The sequence below is a fragment of the Stigmatopora argus genome, chromosome 7 (assembly GCF_051989625.1).
Source record: "Stigmatopora argus isolate UIUO_Sarg chromosome 7, RoL_Sarg_1.0, whole genome shotgun sequence".
Classification (NCBI taxonomy): Eukaryota; Metazoa; Chordata; class Actinopteri; order Syngnathiformes; family Syngnathidae; genus Stigmatopora; species Stigmatopora argus.
The window spans coordinates 18,268,760-18,283,658 of record NC_135393.1 but is presented as its reverse complement, the minus strand read 5'-3'; the positions used below and the strand labels follow the sequence as shown (position 1 = coordinate 18,283,658).

General features: G+C 38.5%; 1 protein-coding gene across 11 annotated transcripts in view; it reads left to right on the top strand.

Moving 5' to 3' along the window:
- The window catches only part of LOC144077528 (uncharacterized), a 178,492-nt gene that overhangs the window by 38,329 nt on the left and 125,264 nt on the right, over positions 1–14,899 (top strand). For all 11 annotated transcript variants that reach the window (XR_013301033.1, XR_013301035.1, XR_013301034.1 and 8 more), the window contains one exon: positions 2,648–2,723. The gene's annotated coding sequence lies outside the window, so the exon portion shown is untranslated. The remainder of the gene's footprint in view (positions 1–2,647; positions 2,724–14,899) is intronic.

The following is a 14,899-nucleotide window of genomic DNA, read 5'->3' as shown; positions in this document are numbered from 1 at the left end:
TCGTCATCATTAGCATTTTCCTAGCTATCATAATCAATAAATAGCTTGCCGATTATATATGGATTCACCACTAAAGCGGGGGCTTATTTTGGACGTCCAAAGACGTCCAATTCCACCAAGCTTTTTATTGCAGTGGGTGAAAATGAAATCCATTTTTAATGCTCAAGGGGTGAATACACTATTCGCATTTCCTTTGTAATTTAGATTTGCCATTTTTTTTCCTTCATATGTTAATGAATCGGCGGCGCCCTCCAAATGAAATTCAAACTTACCTGTAAGGCACACTGAGTTAACGCAAATAAAAACACTTTTTTTTGTGCGTACTCAGTTGTTTTTGGACTCGCAGCTCTTAATTGCGTTGTCGTTTGTGTCTAATAATGGCTGGGGGGGCATTTGTCTTGCGGGGGACGGTGGGTGGGAGTGGCGGGGGTGCTCTCTATTTAAAGGAACATTTTCTCAAGTAGTTGCAAGGCTTGCACTTTGCTGGAGACACGGCCCTGCGAGGGATTTTTTATTTTTTTTATTTTTTTTTTCGTGGGGGTACAAAGACAGGCAAAAATAAATAAAAAGGTTGTTAAGTGTTTTGCTGTATGTCACCGAGGAGAAATACAAATGCAATATTTCATTGTTGAGGATGATGAGGATGAGGATGAGGAGAAAAAAATAAAAACAAAAATAAAACAACAGCAAAAAAAGCCATATCTGGCTCGCAAGCTATACAATAATTCTGACTACTAAATTTTACGTGGTTTCCGCTCGGGAAAAGCGAGTACAGACGCTCCCCTACTTACGAACGAGTTAGGCTCCGAGCGATTGTTCATAAGTTGAATTTGTTTGTAAGTTGATTCAGTGCTATATTTTGTATAATAATTTATATTTAAGGCCTATATAAGTATATTGAAGGTTTATATAAGTGCATTTGTATGTTTAAGGCTTGTATAAGTAACACGCATTGGTTTGTACTGAAAAAAACATTTAATAAAATGGAGAGAATATGTACAGTACTGTATAGAGAGAGAGAGAGATTTATGTATTAGAAACTGGCCAAAAGAAGCGATCTAACGACGATTGCACAGTTTTCTTCTTTTTTTCATCATAAATGATGTGGTAGCACTGTATGGCATCATTCAATTGATTTGCAAACTTTGTGCGACGTTCAATATTTGAGTCCTGCTTGCTGCTCAATCTTTATGTTTATAAATGGTACTGACGGTCGAACGATTTAAGTTGTATTCCCGCTCTCGGGTAGCAACGACGTCGGAGGTAGAACAGCGCCGCGACCCCGGCCGCCGCCGCCTCCGTCCGCGCTAACGACGGCGCACGCGATGAAAGGCCCGCTTCCTCCCGAAACGCCAAGCGGGGGCGGCGATCTTTCCACGTAGCTTCGGAGAACTTCACAATGCCCGTTGCGGATCGTCTGGAAATGCGGGGGGGAAAAAAGGGGTTCATTTTTTTAATGACGGCGTCATGAATTATTCCATTTAGGCTACACGTACGCCGCCGGATGAAAGGTGAAGCCGCGTGTGGCGAAAAGCTCGCACCTGTTGAACTTCACGTTGATTTGCGTCCTTTTTTTTTTTTTTGCCGGCTTCGCGCCGCGTCTTAATGAGGCTAATCACGTGTCGGCGTGCCAGGGTTGCTCGTCTTTGTGTTTTGGCACGGCGGGCGGAAGGATTTTTCGCTTTGCTAGGTCACGACACAAAAATTACAACTTTGCTCCAGAGGACATGATGATAATTCGGGGTTTTTTTGCCAAATTTGCGGTGATTTTTTGGGGGGGGAAACTTTATAACTAGAGTAGGTTGGGGAAGTAACTTTTTTTTTTTAATCAATGGCTGCCATAGTAGATGTTTTGAAAAAAAAAGTTGGAATAAGCTATATTTAAGTGAGTTGGTGCCAAAAAATATGAATTAAAAAATATTAATGCTGGTGGAAAATTGTTGGATTTGTTTATTGTTACTTGGTGCTTGTTTAGTTTTTTTGTGTTCGTCAAATTATAGTCCTAAAATAAATTTTTAAAAATGAGTAAGGACTGCTAAAATGAATTGTTTTCCTAGTAGATGTTTGAAATAAAAATTTGGAATAAGCAATATTAAGGGATTTATGTGGGTTGGTGCCAAAAAGTATGAGTTCAAAAATATATATGTGGGTGGAAAAATGTTAGATTTGTTTATTGTTACTTGACATTAGGGTGTTTGTTTAGTTTTTTTTGTGTTCGTCAAATTATAGTCCTAAAATAAATTTTAAAAAAATAGTAAGGACTGCTAAAGTGAATTGTTTTCCTTCATTTGGTTCAAAAAATATTTCTACATTATAAAAAAAAAATAAAGTTGGTTGCTAGTTGTTATATTGGTAATTTTAGATGACAAAAGATGGCAACTGTTATTTATAATCTATTTTTCGAATTTTATTTTTAACGTTCTTATAGATTTTAATTTTCCATTTCCATTTTTTATAATAAAATATTCCCAATATATTTTAATATAAAATATTCTGTATTTATTTGATTTTTATATCCAATTATTATTATTCCTTATGTATTACCCCAATGCTGTTAATGTTAATGCTATTCAGTTAATATCACTTGAAATACACAAAAAATGTGTATTTAAAGAAGTATAACCAACTTATGTTCTTTTCTTGACAGACCAAGTTGAAAAAAACCCATTTTGGAATTTACATCAACAAAAAACATGACACTAACCAAACAGCATTCTTATAAGGTAAGTTGATTTCATTAAATAATAATTAACACTGAAAATGTCCATTTGTGTACCACCCCAAAATCTTCCCATTCCCCTTAAAAACATCCCAATCTTCCTTCTCACAACCCGCATTCTTCCCACAAACGTCCCCAACGTCGACGGATACCCCCAATTTAAATAGATATGTATATACGGAGTAAATCCATTTAATATGCCCGTGAAAGGATCCCGACGGTGTCGTTGCGTTTCCCTGTTTAATTACAACGTTACCCGTTGTTGCACATCCAGGGACTCGTGAGGCAAAAAAAAAAAAACGCAGCGCCTTATAAACCAATAATGATTATCTTTAATACATGATTCATTAGTATGTCCTAAGGAAGCAGTGTTTTTATTCCTAACAGGCCAACTTGACTGCTCGCTGTGCGCGCGTGTGACTGCTCTAGAGTCCAAAAAACACCCCCCTAATTTAATTTTTTGGGGTATTTTTTTTTGTAGTTATGGGGGAAAAATTATAAAGAAAACCCGCCTTCTTAATTGCGATCTATTATGGATGGCAAGTCTCATGTTTGTCATTGCAGCCTTAATTAATGTATTAAAAAGCTGGAGGATGGAGGTGTAATATTGGTTTGTGGCCAACAGGGGGTGCTGCACACTTAGAAAATTAGAGCGGATTTATTGTGTTTTTTAAAAGCAGCGACTTTTATTTGGGAGGATGCGTTTGTTTTCGTGTGGGGAAATAATTTAACCACTTTTATGTGACATAGTTAGCGTTGTTTTTTTATGGGGGTAGTATCCAATTGTTTGGTACTCGCATAGTTATGATTATAGTGTGTGAATTGTTTTTTTCTGTTATGACATCATTGGCAAAGTCACTTGTTGAGTTCCTAGAATTAAAAATGACACCACGTATACTGATTATTTTTATGATGTCAATTTAGGAGCGTAAACAGTGTTTTTGTGACAAAAGTTTTGTAGCAGAACTGATGTAAATTTATCATAAGGTCATATTTTTGTTTGTTTTTTGTGTGTGGGGGAAAGTTTTGGGTGCATAAGTATGAATCTTTCATTATTTATTTAAAATTACTTGAAAATTAGGTATACTGATTATTTTCATAATGTTAATTTAGGAGCATAAACAGTGCTTTTGTGACAAAAGTTTTGTAGAAGAACTGATGTAAATTTATCATATGGTCATATTTTTGTTCGTTTTTTGTGTGTGGGGGAAAGTTTTTAACAAATTACGACTTCTCATAGCTATAAAAGACAATGTAAACTGTAAGGTGGAGCTAGCATATGTGACGCCATTGTGTCCCTTCGCCCCTCGCCCCGCTATTTTTATATGTCAATTTAGGAGCATAAACGGTGTTTTTGTGTCAAATGTCATAGTTGAAGTATTGAAGCAGAACTGATGTAAATTTATCATAAGGTCATATTTTTGTTCGTTTTTTTGTGGGTGGGGGGAAAGTTTTGGATGCATATGTATGAATCTTTTTATTATTTATTTAAATGTACTTGAAAATTGACTTGACAGTAAAATTGGACCCGCCTCTGTTACCCCACTCGTTGCTAGGCAGACTTCACCTCCACTTTGTCAAAGCTGTGAGGGAGTTTTAATAACAAACTTGGGGAAGATAGTCATTGTTTATCTTCTTTTTTTTTACATTAAAGTCCAATTTTAACAAATTACGACTTCTCATAGCTATAAAAGACAATGTAAACTGTAAGGTGGAGCTAGCATATGTGACGCCATTGTGTCCCTTCGCCCCTCGCCCCGGGGGCGCCTGTAGGACTTGGGTCAGCCATATGGTGGCATAAGCCCCACCCACTTGGCCCTCATATGATTTTTTTCTGACCAAAATTCAATTGAAATACATGAAAATTGTGATAATTACTCTGACTGTCTTCTCACGTCTTTTTTTTTTCTTTTTTTCGCGGCCATCTTGGGGATTTTTCCCCTATTTTAAAAGTCGGCAATAATGACTTGAAATGAAAAAATAAAATGGTAGTAGCGCGTAGCCCCAGGCGGAACAATTGGCATTCCGCGTGTCTTTATTCTGCTTCACGTTAATGAGGTAGAGGTCACTGGTAATTAGCACGCGGCGGACTCTATACAATTTGAGTGTCACGGTCCAATTCTTGAGCAAATTCGGCCGCCAGGCGGACAGTCAATTTTTACTGGGAAGGGAAGAATTTTGTGGACGTCTGGTGCCGTCAATGGCAAGTAAAATAGGGGTGCCGGGGTTGACCGATAGGTTGGCAAATGAATCAGTAATCTGTTCACAGATGTTGTTGAACTCAATATTGTCAGTCTTTTTTTTTTAAGCATCTAAAAAAAAATTTTTTTTAAATTTTTGATAAATTATAGCTATTTTTCCCTGACCTTTGACCTCTCAACTCATGACCCCAAAACAGTGACAACAGGATTGTTTTTACAATTTACAATTAATTCGCATAACAGTTCTATTTGATTGCATTTGTCCTTTAAAAATATACTACGTTTAATTTTGACCTTTGACCTTTTCCCCTTTTATAATCTCCCTTTGCAAATTTGACTGCTTATTCCTTAGTAAATTACCACACACACAAAATTTGACCTCTGTGACCTTTGCCTTATAAACTTGAATTTGATCCTAAAACAGAAAGTCGGCACTCATCATTAACTTTCCCGGGCCGCACAAAATGATGCGGCGGGCCAGATTTGGCCCCGGGCCGCCACTTTGATACATGTGCGCTATATGAAGTTGCCACCAAATTCCTTTTCTCAACCTCATTACCCCGATTTTTTTCATTTATCGCTCACATAACAGCTTGCAAAAAAACAAACAAATAAATAATAATAATAATCCATTTCCGACGTCCTTCCACGCGGCCGCCATAGTTGAGTGTCGGAACGCCACCCAGCGCGCAACACTTCTTCTTCACGCCGCTAATAGAAGATGGCTGTCCTTTTTGTATTCCTATTACGCACCTTCTTTGACATTGTTACAGGTGCCCCCCCGAAACCCCCCCATTTACCCAATATACGGCCATATTTATTTCTATATGCGACATATGAGCTAATTATGCAAGGAGGGGGAGGCGGCAGGTTTCAGGGGGCTGACCCTTCCTCACCCGCGCGCTAATTAATTAGCCGTGTTTACGCTGGCCATTACAACCTTGACAGCTCGTTACCCCCCCTTCATCCGAGTCCCGCGACAAATTAGCCGACGGGAGGGAAGTGACGCTGGAGGTGCCGGCGCACGTCGCCCCCACGTCGGGGACCCCGAAAAATGAAAGGCCTCGTCGCGAGTGGCGTGGCGTGGCGTCTCCCAGATATGAGATATTCAAATGAGGCGCTAACGGAGAGGGAGCCGCGCCGTGCGTGCCTGATGGCTAATGTTAATGTTCTCATTTGAATATGAAAAGGAAAAAAAAAAGCTTGCCCCCGTGTGTGTGTGTTCGTACGTGTGTGTGTGTGTGTGAGATCAAAAAGCGCTCAAGTGTGTGTTCTTCAGGCGTGACTGACAAGACAATGGAGACAACAGTCGGAATTATTATGGGATGCATGTAGGGCAAATTACGACGCTTGTTGACATGGGACGGTCGGCTTGAAGTTTGCCGGCGAGTGGGGAAAGATGGCTGTAGACGGCCAATTGGGAGAGGGGGGCGTGTTATGACCGTTGCAGTTGGGTTGGACGTCTGTCGCCGTCGATGGCGTTGATGGTAATATTGAGGCAACAGGTTTTCAAATTGTTAGGGTACTTTACAGGGTACACGGTCAATTGGTCGCCGGTCTTTTGGTCGCTGGTCTTTTGGTCGCCCGGAAGGTTATTGATAATTACCATTTAAAAATTTTGCTCAAATTCCCTAAATACAAATTGCGAATTATTATTTAGTCATACTTAATGCCCCAGTCATTATTAGCCTAAAGAAAAGCTTCAAATTTCCCGGACTTTTATCGTATTTTGTTGGAGAACTTGTTAAGACCGACTGACTGAACTGATGTCGCTTCTTAAAGGGACAACGCATGTACATACAAACTCTTCTTCTACACTCACACTTCAGCTCAGTGAAACTGCTCATGGCCATTGCTGCCTTTTATTCATGCGTAGACCGTCTTGTTTTACCTTGTTTTGTCGCCGGTCTTTTGGTCGCAGTCTTTTGGTCGCCGGTCTTTTGGTCGCCGGTCTTTTGGTCGCCGGTCTTTTGGTCGCCGGTCTTTTGGTCGCCGGTCTTTTGGTCGCCGGTCTTTTGGTCGCCGGTCTTTTGGTCGCCGGTCTTTTGGTCGTCGGTCTTTTGGTCGTCGGTCTTTTGGTCGTCGGTCTTTTGGTCACGGTCTTTTGGTCGCCCCGATGGGGCCAATGTCACATAAAAAACGGTTGCAACTCAGGATTTTAAGTGGATTGATTCATTGTAAATTTTGTTAAAAACTTGTAGCCATCTATGCCATGTGTCAAAGTGGTGGCCCGGGGGCTAAATTTGGCCCGCCGCATGATTTTGTGTGGCCCGGGAAAGTCAATCATGAGTGCCGACTTTCTGTTTTAGGGTCAAATTAAAATGACGAGTATAGACGTATATTAAATTTCCTGATTTTCCCCCTTTTGAATCAATAATTGTAATTTTTTAATCGTTTTTTTATGTGTTTTTAGTTCAAAAATCATTTTGTAAAATCTAAAAATATTTTTAAAAAGCTAAAATAAACATTGTTTTAGATCTATAAAAAATTGAATTTTCAGGGATTTTAATCCAGTTCTTTTAATCCATTTATATAAAAAAAATCTAAATATTTGATCTAAAATGGTCCGGCCCACATGAAATCAAGTTGACGTTAAAGCAGCCCACCAACCAACCCGAGTCTGACACCCCCGATCTATGCTAAACAACCTGGCTAGCAAGTTTTTCTAATGGTATTTTAAGTTGGATTTACTCAGAAATTTCAATTGACTCACTTCATCAAGTTTACAACAGTTAATTTAAAATATGAGTTGGCCTTACGTATTAATTAAGCACTTGAGTTGTCTGTTTAAAAATTAGCGTGGCTAAAGTATCATTTATAGTGTAAGATGCTTTTAATAATATGGAGTATTGACATAAAAAGATTCCTTTATTAACTAATTACAAAAACATGCTATAAAGTAATGCGCTAGCTATGCTATCAAGTTGTCCCCGTTTACTGCCCATAGTTAACCTGCTCTAGCACCCCCCCCGTGAACCTTGGTGAAGATAACCGGTACATCAAATGAATAAATGATGCTACTATTTCTTGCAAAATAAATCAAAATCCCTCCATTGTTGGCCGCTGTAAAAATACACTCATTTTTTTACGGTTAATCCCTCAACTTTTTCCCCATTTCCTTTTTATTTGAAGGATTTTTTCAAAAATATTTTAATGCCAATGTCACTTTTTGACCTCCGTCAATGCAGATGATCTTGACGAGGTTGCTTAGCACTCGACGTACGATTCAAAGATGAATTTTTCAATCCATTTCTGGGCAACCGGAGGGTCTTTTTGGGCTTCCGTGGACGCCAAATAGTAAAACAAAGCTGCTATTGGATGGCCACGGGCTTCCTCACATGGAGATTTTTACAACACGTTGACATAGTTAAAAATAATTAGCGCGTAGCCCTAACGCAAGTGTGTTTTTTTTGGCCCCCCCTTTGCCGGCGTTGGGTTCACGACATGCCGAGAACCCCCCGCAGCCATGCGTGAACCTCATTAACTTTCCACTAGAAGCACACCTGTGCAAGCTAATGAGATGCTACGTTAAACATTCCTCAACAAACGCTGGCTTTGGAATTGGCTCCTCCCCCTCCTCCATCTGATCGCGATGTGTTCAAATGACCTGGTTTTCCGAAGATCTTTTTTTTTTTTTCTTTCCAAAATGTATTTTTTTTAAAGAGTTGAATCATTAGCTCCAATCCGAAAATAAATTCCAAAATAATTTCCGTTGATTCAACTTGTTCAGAAAGCTGTTGAAAACTGCTTCAAATTTGCGTTGAGAAGCCAAAAATGTTGATTTGATGGAAATACGCGTCATTAAGGCCCTAAAAGTCAAAGAAAAAGTCGTCAAAAGTCATCCGCGCAAACATTGACTCGCTCCGTTGTTCAAACGACATCAATATTGAACCGTAGGGGGCGTCGTCTCCGCCATTTTTCCACCGTATTTTTCTTCAAGGGCCAAATTTTAAGATGTTTTATGCGCTTTATGCAAGCGAAATGGCAATTCGGAAAGCAAAGGCGCCCCTTTAAGAATTGACGCCCTTTTCTAAAACATACACTGAAATTTTAATTCGTCGGGAAGCGAGGAAGGGCGGAAAAGAGCCTTTTAGCGCGGGCGCCGCCGTCAAAGAAAGAGAATACGGCGCTCGCATCGCCGGCGAAAAAGGAAAAAAAAAACGCCAGCGGGTCGACGTTGGGAATCTTCCCGAGAACGTTTCACCTTTTTGCATCACTTTGCTTCAGCGCCCCCTTCTCGCCAGGAAAGTCGAAATTGGAGCCGTCGGCCCGCCCGAGTAAATAACCCCCCAAAAAATAAATAAATATAAAAAAGATGAAGGAAAAAGCGTGTCTCCTTCATCCAGCGGCGGAATAAAAGAAGTCAAAACACGAAAGGAATTGAACTCCGTTGTTGTTGTTGTTGGGCGATAGATGTCCGATCCGTTTGAATTTGGAGGGCTGGCGGTGCAAATACAGCCAGTGATGAAATTTCAGCAAATTTATAGACTAGTTATAGACAATTTTGGGGAAAATTGCTGTTATTGGCAATAAAAAATGACCGTTATTGTAAAATAAAAAGGTTTCATATTTAAGTAGATGAAGTTGTTTTTGTCCCTCCAATGTTTTTTTTTTCATGATTATTTATTTTTATTTTTTTCACAATTTTCATATTTTAAAAAAAAAATCAAAAATATGATCATTGTAAAAAATAAAAACCCATTGCCAAATTATACGGTATAATTTGGCACCAAAAATATGAAAATTGTAAAAAAATAATTTTAAAAAACCCATTGCCAAATTATAAGGTATAATTTGGCATCAAAAATATGAAAATTGTAAAAACAAATCATGAAAAAAAACATTGCCAAATTATATGGTATAAATTGGCACCAAAAATATGAAAATTGTAAAAAAAAAAAAAAAACATTAAAAAAAACATTGCCAAATTTTACGGTATAATTTATCACCAAAAATATGAAAATTGTAAAAAAGAATCATGAATAAAAATCCATTGCCAAATTATATGGTATAATTTGTCACCAAAAATATGAAAATTATATTTAAAAAATCATGAAAAAAGCCATTGCCAAATTATACCTTATAATTTGGCAGCAAAAATATGAAAATTGGAAAAACAAAATCATGAAAAAAATAAACATTGCCAAATTATACCTTATAATACCTTATAATTATAAGGTATAATTTGGCACCAAAAATATGAAAATTCAAATTATACAGTATAATCTGGCACGAAAAATATGGAAATTGTATAAAGAATATCATGAAAAAAAAAACCATTGGAAGGACAAAAATATCTATGAAAACTTATTACTTTACAATAACGATCATTTTTTATTACCAATAACAGCAATTCATATCCAATCCATTTGAAACAAATGTTTTTTTTTGGTATAATACCATTTCCCTTCCTAAATGGAAATTGTTTTAAAATTTTCACCCCCAAAAAACCCACCAACTTGACTCCAAAACCAACATTGCAGCCCTAACTTATGATTATTTCCCCTCATTTCGACGTGAATAGAATCAACGGGCCGCTTGTCAACAACGGCGCCCGGTGTCCATTTCCTACCCGCGGAAAGGCGGAGCGGCGGCGGCGACTGATTTGCGGCTTTTGCGAGGACGGGCTGGCCCGGGGCAAGTTATTCTAAGAGCCCCCTGATGTCAGTGGGACTGCCTGGCGGAATAAAAGGCCAGGCAATAAAGTGGGGGAGAAGAGAAGAGAAAAGAAAGTAGCACACGCTGCCATGCGCATTGAAAATGGGGGGCCTCCCTCAGGCGCTGGCCCACATGGCCCGTGGTTAAATCCTCCGCTCAAAGTGTAATAATCACACCACATCCCCGCTGAGGGAACCAATCGCTCGCTCCGCTCCGCGTTGGGCGCCATGGGGGTGAAAACACAGGAGAGGCGGCAAAACAAAAGACGTTTTTTTGGCGTTTCCACAACAGACGGCAAAAGTTAGCCCGTCGCGATAAGTCCATTGCCGGATTGTTCGGAGTATAAATCGAGCCCCAGGGGAACTTTTTAGCAGCCCAAGAAAACATGACGAGAAGGGGAAAAAATATGGGTGCACTTTTTGATTTGAAAAGAAATTAAAACGTTAAAGTAGCAATAGTCAAATGCAGAAAAATGGGTTGATTTGGTGTCGGTTAACAAGAGTTTTTCAGATAAGTGTAGCCCAAAATAAGAGTAAAGGAATAAAATGGAGTGAAATAAAACAAAAAATAATCGAATGAAAAATAAAATTAAAAAAATTGATAAAATAAAATAAAAAATAGATACAATAAAATAAAATAAAAAATTGATAACATAAAATGAAATAAATAATAAAATACAAAAAATTAATAAAATAAATAATAAAATACAAAAAAATAATAAAATAAATAATAAAGGACATTTAATAAAGAAATTAAATAAATCAATCAATAAATGTAATAAATAAATTAAATAGATAAATAATATAAATAAATTTGATAAATAAATTGAATACATAAATTAAATAAACAAATTAAATAAATAAACTAAATGAATAAATAAAATAAAATTCAAATTCATAAAAGCAATACAATACTTAACAGTGGTCACAAAAAAACTGTCACACTTGAATTGTTGCCCAGCCAAATTATAAAAAAAATTTAAAAAAAGTGTAACTTATAGTCCGGAAAATACGGCCCCGGCAAAGGCGACTCCATCAGCAAACTTTCCCTCTCACTTTTTTTTTTTTAAAGTCATATTTTAAAGAGATGATTTAGGCAAACGAGCAGCGGCGGGAGGCGGAGGTCAAACTAATTATCACGGGGCTTGAACCCTCGGATGGGGCACTCCAAAAGGAGGCGTTTATTTGCACGGGTGGGTGGGGTCGGCAAAAGGACGTCCCTGAATGAGAAGGACGACGGCGGCCCGGCCACTTCATTAAACATCCACAATGGCGGCTAATGCCCTTTGTTTACGCGCGTTAAATAAAGCATATGATTCCGCGCCACTGGCGGCTAAGTGCTGCCTTTTAAAGGCCCATGAATTCAATTAGATACTTGTTTAGTGCCCCCCACAATCCCCTCCGTGTCTTCATTATGCACGTGATCAAAGCCAGAAGTGCCCCATCAGCCATTTTGAAGAGGCCTTAGTCAGGGCTCTTGAAAGCAAAAATGATGGAAGAAATTGGAAAAATACAAGATTGTTTCAATTTTCAGCAGAAAAAATATTATTATTTTTTTTTACATAAACAAAATTCGATTTGGGTCATTGTATTATTTTTTTCTTTTAGTCATTAACATCTAGATTAGGAGATGTCATTTTAAATTTTGATTAATTATAAAAATACATAATTTTAAAAATAAAATATTAATTCATTATGTGAAAATCTGTACTATTTTTTTATACAATATCTATTATGTTTTTACTTATATTCTTGCATTTAATTGAAGTACATATCTTTAAAATAATCTTTAAAAAATATATTTTTAAATAGATTTTAAGATTAAAAAAAACAAAAGGGAAAAAATGATATTAAATTTGAACTAAAAAGATAAACTGTAAATATTTTCTTTTTAATCTTAAGTTTTATTTTTCCTAAATATTTGTAAAAAAATGTATTCACTAAAAACGGCATTATCATAATAACTTTTTGAAAAAATAAATATATTTTTGATACATTTTAATTTCTATTCATAGTTTTTAGTTTTAAATAAAGGTTATTAAAAAACAACAAATAGCTGATTTGTTTAGCTAGTGGTGACCGCATATACAGATTAGATTAGAAAACTTTATTCAAATTTCACTGTCACAGTAGCAAGAGTGTGAGAATACAGACACAGACATTTTAGACATAAATAAATAGGTCATAAATGCAATAGCAATCCAAACCACTTCCATCATTTTCAACTTTTTGCTCCCATTATATAGTTCTCCCTCAAACATGACACTAAATAACGGCATTTTCAATCCCTGCCCAATCCACGGCGACGGCGGGCCCCGACCGCCGCACTCTTCCTCGCGTCATTAGCGTGGCCCGTTAGTCGGGCTTTAGCCAGGAAACGCTAATGAGGGAGGGCCCCTTCCGCGACTCCTCGGAGGCCGGGCTAAGTGCGGCGGGGGTTGGGGGGGGTCTGCTACGGTCGGTCCCAGTGGTTGTTTGCCTCTTTTCCATCAAGAGCCCTCATCTCCTTTATCCCCTTTGTGGCGGGGGCCCTCCTCGGGCACTTCCCTCTAAGGGGGGATCTAAAAAGAGCAGCTGCCGGGGAAGCAGTGCCATTTCCTCCTGCTGTCACCCTCCCTCCCTCCCCCTTCCTCCCCCGAACTCCCTCCTCTTCCTCCCTCCCCCTTATTAATATGCATATGAACTTGTTTCTCTTAGTTCCCAACTCCAATGACAAAGTGGGAAAGCATATGCCTGAAATATTCATGAGGCCGCGCGGTAATTAAGCGGCGGCGAAGGCGAGCGAGCGAGCGACACCATCAACTAGCTAGCGTACTTCCAGATTTTTTTTTTTTTTTGGGGGGGGGACTAAAAAAAAGAAACAAGTTGTCCTTTTTGCTTTTTTGCCCGTTCTTGGAAATATGCACGTGACGTCATGAGACACGATTTAAATGCGATGAGTTCGGATTAATTGCAAGAAAATGACGATCACGTGATCACTCATCGGGTAAAAAGATTGGCTTTGTGCAAAGTATTTTTGTGTTTTTAAGTTACTCGTTGTCTGCCGTTGATCGTGAGAAATGTCCAATCCACTCTTGCTGGGAGGGTTGACAGGAATGTTTAACTTATATTGGAAAAGTGTGATAACCTTTTCTATAATACAAAAATTAAGCTCATCAAGACTGTACAACAAATAATGTCTAATCACCTTTTGGCCTTTATTTTAAAAGCTCCTTTTTGTAAAGAAAAATAATTTCAAAAATTCTAATACATTTAAAAAATCGGTCTAAATTTTACAACTTAATTCACTGCTTAATTGTAATCAAATCTAATTCTAAAAGTAACATTGAATCCATAACAACTATACAAATACAATTGTGAATAATTATACATACATGGTTTAACAATTTTAACTTTTTCTTTTTTCTTGTAAAATCCAAGTCTTTTTTTGTCCCATTTTTTAAAATAAATGTTGACATTATTTCACAAAAAAACAAACAAATATTAACCTTTTTTTCATAAATGAAATGAAAGATGAAATATCAGTCAATTTAATTGAATTTTCTTAAATAAACCAATTTTTTTTTTTGATCAACCCTGCCAACTCTCCCATTTGAAAGGCATTTGCCCCTCCTCGCCGTCAATGGCATCCGGCCAAATCCACTTCTCGCCGACGTCGCTCTCCCATCTTCAATTCATAATTAATGCAACAGGGAGGTCGCGTGTAACGGCCGCTAATAAATGCTTCCGTATTGACCAAACAAGGCGGCGACGAGGCGAGACGAGCGAGGCTGGGTTTGGCGTTGGGGGGGGGGGCTCGGATTCGGAAGGCGGGGGAGGCGAGGGAGGCAGGAGGCGGGGCCCGGGAGGGAGGACGGCGAGGTGAGCGTCGGAGCGACGCGAGTGCACTGGGCCAGCTGTCCGCTCTCCTTTCATCTGCGGGCTTCACGTCAAATACAATCTAGCTGGCTGTCAAGCAGCCGCAAACATCTCCCGGGTCCCCCACCCCACCCCTCTTTCCTCACCTTGCGTACCCCGACTCCCCCCCCCACACACACCAACCCACCCACCGCCATCCATCCATCCATCCATCCATCCATCTCTCGGTTGGCCTCCTGCCGCATCCTCTGACTTTTCATCTGTCTTCAAAAATAATGCCGTCTTTCGCGGTGACTTTTGTCCATTTTCTTCTTCTTCCCACTTTTATTTCTCATTTTTATGATCAAGACTAAGCTTGTACTGCACTAAAATTCCCTAAGATGCTAACCACTTTAGTCACTTTTGCAACGGACCATTTATTCATATTGACTACTTATCAATCAAATCAAATCAAAACACCAAAC